Raw genomic sequence first — 8,010 nt, forward strand, 5'->3', positions numbered from 1 at the left:
TCTAACATTTATTCAAGTATTTCTGCATACTGACGCTTAATCGTTAACTATTGTACCCTGCTAAATTTGAGCCTGTTAATAGTAATGTTTATTATTTTAATGATTTGAGTTTTTCATGTTGGTTTTTGTTGAGAATAAGATCTCACTGCTTTGCCATCCTTTGTAGGTAGTGGGATCTGGTCAAGCTGCTTCAGTGCAACTTTTATTTCCAGTTTTTCATGTACAGCACACAAAATAAATAACTAGTTCACCTCAAATTGGGAATACTGAAGATGATGGTAAAGCATTCCAGACATGTACCTATACTTCACTGATTTGGCTATGGTAAAATGCAAGCCCATCATTATTGTGAGAAGCACCACAATTTTCTCAGTGGGTGTCAAGAGATCAATAGCAGGCAGGGAATCCTCATATCAAACAAATTTTATTCTGATATAATTTGGTGAGTAATAGGTACAAATGACAATGATGCATGTAGCACATTATGAGAGCACATAATACTGACACTTTAACAAAAATGCCCAACTCGATTCTAATATAACTGAAGGATAATGTTCTTCCAGGCACAGCACTATTGTAACAGTGCACTGTTGCAAAATAGTTCTGCAGACTATAACAATCAGCAAATATTGCATAAATTAGGTTGTTAACAATGTTTCTTTTTTTATGCGCTGTCCCAGCCTCTAAATCTGTGGAGTTTCAGGAAACTTAGCATGCAGATGTCAACAACAAAACATCAGTAAGGATGTTTACCTTCGGACATAACTGTCGAACATTTTCTGATTGCTTTGTTTATTTTACACAGTAACGATAGAAATTATTGTATGCAGCATTTTAAATCAAATAGTTTTGCTCTTTTTGGTTGCAATGAAGGATGGCCTGGATGTTGCAGCAGCTTTTCCTGTGTATATGAATGTAACTGTTCATCAACAAGCTATATAATGTACATTATAGAAGACAAAAGCAACTTAGGCTTTATTTCTAATGAAGGCATTGTTGGAGATTAGCTATATATAGTGTTTCCACTGAACACTATACAGTGCAATGTAGATGTAGCGAATTATTGTAATCAGAACAAATGCGACCCACCAGAGAAAAGAAAATTTTAACGAAGGTGAAAAAGCAAATCCACCTCATTGTTTTGCGCACTACACTAAATAGGGAACCAGACTTTATGACAGAACATGTAATGCTAAATAAGCCTTTTAGAGTGAGCTTAAATGTGTACATCCTGTAATATTTCGTGAAAGGTATGCCATTTAATTGTAAGACGAACGGAGATATCTTTAAGTTACAATGCGTAGTTTTTGCGGTACAAAGTTTAATAACTGGTGCCTGTGAGGGACACTTTTAAGGTTTATGAATTACTTTTAATTTTTTCCGTGCTGAAGGATGAATTTCTTTTTTTGCTATTACTTTTTGCTTCTTATTAAAAATGCTAGACATACCCTATCGCAAGCAGGCCACTGCTAGTGTGTTGTGGAGATGAGATGCTTTACTTAGGATTGTACAAGCAACACACAGCAGCACATATGTTAATGGGGTAGGTCACTTGATAGATCATGGCCACTGGTGTTTATGCACACCCAAGTATTAGCACAAAACAATTTTGTGCAGGTTCCCTATGCAGACTACACAAAAATATATTCTTTTGATTCATACAGACATATATGTAACCAAATGACCCAACCATTACACCATAAAGACAAGTAATGTGCAAGCAATGTAAAATATGAATTTTAATATGGAGCACTTTTGGCTGTGCTTTCTATTTTCACTGAAATCACAATGTATTTTCAAACAAAGCACCAATAAGTCTCTGCATCTTTGTTGACATGTTTCCACCACTCTTGATTTGACTGAGTCAACTACAGCACAAAGCAGTCTCTCCTCTCCCACATCTAACTACTTTCATGTGCGAAACAAACCTACCCAATGGCCACTAATTTTCTCGTATCAAAATCTCATATCATCCTGTGCGATGCCATCACCTTTGACTGCATTCCCGTCTGTTCGTGCGCCAAACTCTGTAACTGTATCAGACTGCAAGTTGTCTGCCCTACACACTGCATGACATTACCATTCCCAATACAGCAATATACGTAGGTCATCAATTATTTGTCCTATGCATCGAATGAAGTAATCTGCTGTCAACGTCATTCCAAAGGGGAGCAATTTTGCAAAACTGCTCTTATGGGAGGTGAACGGCCTACTCAAAGGGCAACTTGGAAACTTGATAGCCAAGGCTCTAGAACTACACAACCTTAGTGATGAGAAGAAAGGGGGTTAATGGAAGTGCCCGATTTTTGTTAATCATACCATAAGAAGCCAACAAACAAAGACACCAAGGACAACGTAGTGGAAATTACTTCTATTTACTAAATGTATTAAAGAAATGATAAATTAATGGCAATAAAAGTGGACCGGGGCTATTTAACGTGCACCTACATCTAAGTACATGGGTGTTTTTGCATTTTTTTCCCCCACCGAAATGGAGAATACCTCCCACGTCCCGGGTCATTAGCACAGGCATGTTATACACTACGATATTACATCTCCAATGCTTTGAGACATTGTTTATGCACCCACTTTGACTCCTTGGCAGCACCCGGTACACACTGTCTACTTTATAGTTTAGAAGAACTTGTTGTTGGGCGAGTTGGTACATATTAGCGAACATTGTTAAACTGCGTGAACAAACGGACCACAGAGACAGCATGGGACAAGGACAGGCGCAATCTTGTGCAATGTTTACTTATCAGAATTTGACAGAGCGGTAAACGAAGGGATTGATCGTGACCAGGTTGTTACCGTGTTTCATTATGTTGACGATTTTCTTGTACATTTAAAAAAGCAAGCCAGTTCCACGTATGACAACGCCATCGCAGGTGTACTACACATCTTTCAGCGCCTTGGCAAGGGTTTGACTTTCACCCATGAACTAACAAAGGATAATAATATTCAGTTCTTAGACAGCGCTACAAGCTTCTGTGACGACCATGTCTGCCGGAAATATAACCCAAGATCCCAAAAGAAATTGTTGCCCTACGATACGGCTCATTCGAAAACGGTAAAGCGGGCAATAGCCACCCAGTGTATCATATCAGCCTCAGGAAAGTCCTGCACACACAAAATACAGGAAAGCTTTGACAGGCAGATTGTAAGGTTGGAAGAAGGGAGTTTCCCGCAATCAGTCATTTCAGCAGTAGTGGAGGCAGTGCTTAAGAAGATAAAGATGGAAGGCAATATTACTGAAGACACAATGGAGCGCAAAAATAAGAAACGTAAAGTTGTGCCTTATGTTCACAAGAGTTCCCACAACTTAAAAAAGGTTGTCAAACGGTATGGAGTTGAGATAGCGTTCTCGGCTCCCGGCAAGCTCGCTGGGCTATGCTCGCACGTAGGAAGAAGTAAAGATAGCTTCCAAGGGTGCGGAACAAAACACTCCATTTTCCACGTATATTGCAGTGTTGGAGTAGTTTATCAGATACCTCTATCATGTGGTAAAGTTTACATAGGCCAAATAGGAAGGTGCGTGAATGTGCGCTTGCGTGAGCATGAATTCTCAATTACAAATAAAATGAATGGGCACCTGCCAGTCCACTGCTTGGCGTGCACGTGCAAGCCGATCATGAAGGAAGTAAAGATGTTGTGCCGCTGCCGAGATAGCCGAGCCAGAGAGCTACTCGAGGCGTACCATATTAGAAAGAAGGGACAAGACTGTGCCAGTGACACCTCAGTTTAATTACAGAACAGTGAGATGAGGTTTATTGGCGAGCGAAGGTAGGTCGCGTTTTGCATATACAAGGTTTTTCTTCCCTTTTCTTTTTTTCTTTTTTCGCGTATGCGCAATGGTGTATGTCGGGGGTGTACTTATATGTGGTCTTTGTGGAATAAACATTAGTTGCAAGTCTGCGCCCGTCCTTGTCCCATGCTGTCAATGTGGTCCGTTTGTTCGCGCAGTTTAACAATGTTCACTGTCTACTTTAGCAGCTACAGAGACAGTCTGCATTGTGATCTAGCCCAACAATCCTACAATGACCTTTTTGATCGACGTTTTGATCAGTACCCACGCAACCCTCATTCATAGAGGCCAGTTACTGCCTATGACTTCTATAGAGAAGTTTTTTACTCTCAACAGATGGATGTGGCTCAACAGTTTCATCAGCATTTCGGAAGTTTGCCCTCTGCTTCTGCTAAGGTGGCACACCAGATCACACAGCTAGATACGGTTACTGACATCAACCATCAAGCTATGGGTAATTGGTTATATCTATGTGGCCAAGAGGGTGCATCCTGGACACTCAGTGCCCAAAGACTCCACTCTAGGAAGCCACTGTAACAATTCACCTGCTTCAGATGATGCTGACACTATCACCAGCTTTTTTTTTTACCCGCCATGGTTGCTCAGTGGCTATGGTGTTGGGCTGCTGAGCACGAGGTCGCGGGATCGAATCCCGGCCATGGCGGCCGCATTTCGATGGGGGCGAAATGCGAAAACACCCGTGTACTTAGATTTAGGTGCACGTTAAAGAACCCCAGGTGGTTGAAATTTCCGGAGCCCTCCACTACGGCGTGCCTCGCAATCAGAAGTGGTTTTGGCACGTAAAACCCCGTAATTTAATTTATTATCACCAGTTTTCTGGGCACACCGAATGCCCTCTCCCCAGTGGTGCATCACCCCAATTGAAAAGTAGCTAGTGTGGCTTATGAAAATAAGGGCACTGGAAAACACTTCAGAACTTGCACTTCGGGAAGTTGGTGCTTAGGTTCACTAAACATATTTTTCTTGGTGCAAAGGAGAACATGAAGCAACCTCCAACCTCCACACAAACAGGATGGTCAGCTTCACCCAGTTCCCCTCTAGCACGCCCTTTGGACAACCTATATTTTTTACTCCTAAAGAAAGGGCCGGTGTAGTAAAGAAGTGTAGAAAAAAAACAGAAATGGCTGGAACTATTCTGATTTGAATTCTAACATTCAAATATTTTCACACTGCTATTTCAATAGCAATTCCCTAGTGCAAAAAGATATTACAAAAAAGAAACTAGTTAGTCTACCAATACTCTGCTGTCATGTTATAGCAGGTGGTCATGATATACCACAAGAATGTGCAATGTTATTAAGAATAGAAAGCAAGATACAAAATGGCTAAAATGTACAAATACTACTTTCCAAATTGGGGTCTTACTGAACAAAGGTATGTTCCTTTTGTGATAGCATAGGAGCCAAAGGACAGAGGTAAAATACTACCAAACAGATGCTGCAGTAGGACAAGGGTGTACGCACACCTAACTTGATACTCAGAAATACAGGAAGCATAACGTGAGAAAACAAACTCATTTACAGGCAAATTTGATAGCAATGAGGAGGTTGGCCCTCAATAGGCAATCAGCCATCAGTAAACACAACCTCGGGCTTGACTGCCATTCATGGCCGCTAAAGTAAAAATAGCAGCAACCTTCCAATGGCGCCTTGTCACCTGCCACCATGCCATCCAGTCATTCAAGCCATATTGGTAGGCCTAACATGCATTGTATTGCACAGAAACTGTGGTTGAAAATTAGTTTGACAGTGAGTGAACACGTCTTGAAGCAATGAATTGCATGCGGAAGTCAAAAATCACTTGCCAATGGAAAGGGCGAGGATGATAACCTTAAAATGAAGACTTGAATTAGTTTGCAACTACAAGCTTACGACGTGATGTGTGGAGATGTTATAAATGTCTAGCAAAATTGTTATATGGCTTTCGAAATTTGTCACACTATGCATATATGGCTTTATGGATAGGCATAAGGAGTGGCTGGGGTGTGGCTCTATGAAGCACTGCTTAGATTACCAAATTATCAAGCAAGTCTAACAAAACTGGCATTGAAAAGATCAATCGATGACTGCAGTGACAAAGCATAAATTCTACAGCAGCTGTAGCCAACAATATCCATTATCACCAAAATGACAGAACATCAATCAGTGTACGTAAGTGTAGTTATATACATATGCCAGTTGCAGCACTACCATCTGAGTGGAGAAAGGCATACAAGTACAGCATCCTTTGCATATGCTCATGTCACGTGCATTGTTCACCGCTCTTTGGCATAGCTTTGGCATAAGTCATCTTATTTGTATACGAATGTAGCAACTTTCATGAAACGTGGACTGGTGCAATTGACACAGCACTGCATACAGCACAGAGAACATGATTTTACAACACTAACAAAATACAAGTGATAGCACCCTTTGCTCAAAAAGAAAAGTACCAAACATGCATGGTAGATCAAGCAGGAGTGTGAAAATATTCCAATCCTTTGATGAGGAAATAGGCTGTCCCTCTACTTGGCTTTATCCACACACAAACGTACTCTCTCCTATTAGAAGCATACTTACACCCCACAACAGAAAATGAAAATGTAGGTTTTTAAAGATGCCATAAAATGACCAAACAAAACACACGGTTCTAACAGAACTATCTTCATTTCGAAAAAATGTGGGCAAGAAGTTGAAAGCTAAATATGACAAACATTAAATGCTGGGTACCAATAAGAAAAATGTTTCCCAAAAAAGGGTGTTCTACATGAGTTGCATTGCAAGTGCAGAGCCTACCTTGCAACATCAAAAAGACACTAAAGAGATGTACTGAATCAGCTTACAATAAAAAGTATCTAAAAATTAGTTTCATTGATTTTGCGGCAGCAGCTGGGGTGATTATTAGAAGATAAAATCATGATCAATTTTTTTTTATTTCACACCGAAACCAGTCAGTGTGACATCACAGATCGCAAAGCATTTTTTCGCATTTAAGCCATTGTAATTAGGCAGGAGTTAAAATTTCCTGAATTCAGTCATTGGCTCTTTTGGAACACAATGCGTTCATTTTTACTCGTAAGGATTTCATTAAGCGTGAGCAAATGGCATCAAAATCTATAACATCATGCCAAGCTAGTGCAACAATTTCAAGACAGCATTGCCACTTCACATCTTTTCAGGAATACACAGCATCTTCTCATAGTACGAGTGACTTTGTTCGTAAGATGAGACTAAATGTACGTCCTTCACCCCCCAACTAATTTCATTACAAGCACGTTAGACAAATAAGGCACTGTTATTATGGAAGCACGTCTTGACATTTATCATTTACTTTGTCTTGTTTACCTTTAAGATACATCAAGCATAATGATGCTGAACAGCTGAATCAGTTTTTCTTTTGCCTCAGCACTTATCCCGTGGCTTACAGTGTAGCATGCTTGTTTTGGCACAGCCTACAGAGACTGACATGCTTATCATTCCAGTAACTTCAACGTCTTCCGTAGTGTTGATGGGCACTTTTAAAGCCAAATACCTGCATTCCACTTGGTGGCCCTCAACACGATACTGTGACATGCTTATCGCAAATAGTGCAATTATGCAATTACACTGCATTAGTGGTCCACTTAAGTGATTAGTAAAAATATGTTCATTAGCGTAATTTCACAACTACAACGTTTAAACTGCAACCCTCAAATTAACAGAATCATTAGTAATGAAAGCAGAGAAGCGCACTTGTTCTCCTAACAGTTAGCTCTGCTGACCGCTTTTCAAGCCGCCTTAAGTTTTCGTTCACAAACAAGCACGAGTGACCCTTGCCACTGTCGCAATGATCTTATTCATGAAGGCTACCGAAGTGGGGTTGTGATGCTTTTAATTTTTTAATTCAAGCTCTAAATTGAAAATACACTGAAAGGAACATGGGGCAGATTTATTTAGACAGCTCGCCGAACTCCAATGTGTCATTCAAAAAACCTCTCGGTCCTGTGGAATAAATTTGGGAACCCTTGCAACGAAAACGGGCCCCAAAATATGAAGAGAAAAAAGTATCAACTACAAAAATTAGGTGTGGCAGTAAAATCGAATGCTAAACTACAGTGTGGAATTTACAGATACTACTGAAGTTTCATAAGCTGTACCCTCAGTTGAGATATTAACCATTACCTGGAAACTGTTCAGGCCTCTGCTGCATTATTTTTGTTGATTTCA

Source organism: Dermacentor andersoni, chromosome 5 (assembly GCF_023375885.2).
Source record: "Dermacentor andersoni chromosome 5, qqDerAnde1_hic_scaffold, whole genome shotgun sequence".
Classification (NCBI taxonomy): Eukaryota; Metazoa; Arthropoda; class Arachnida; order Ixodida; family Ixodidae; genus Dermacentor; species Dermacentor andersoni.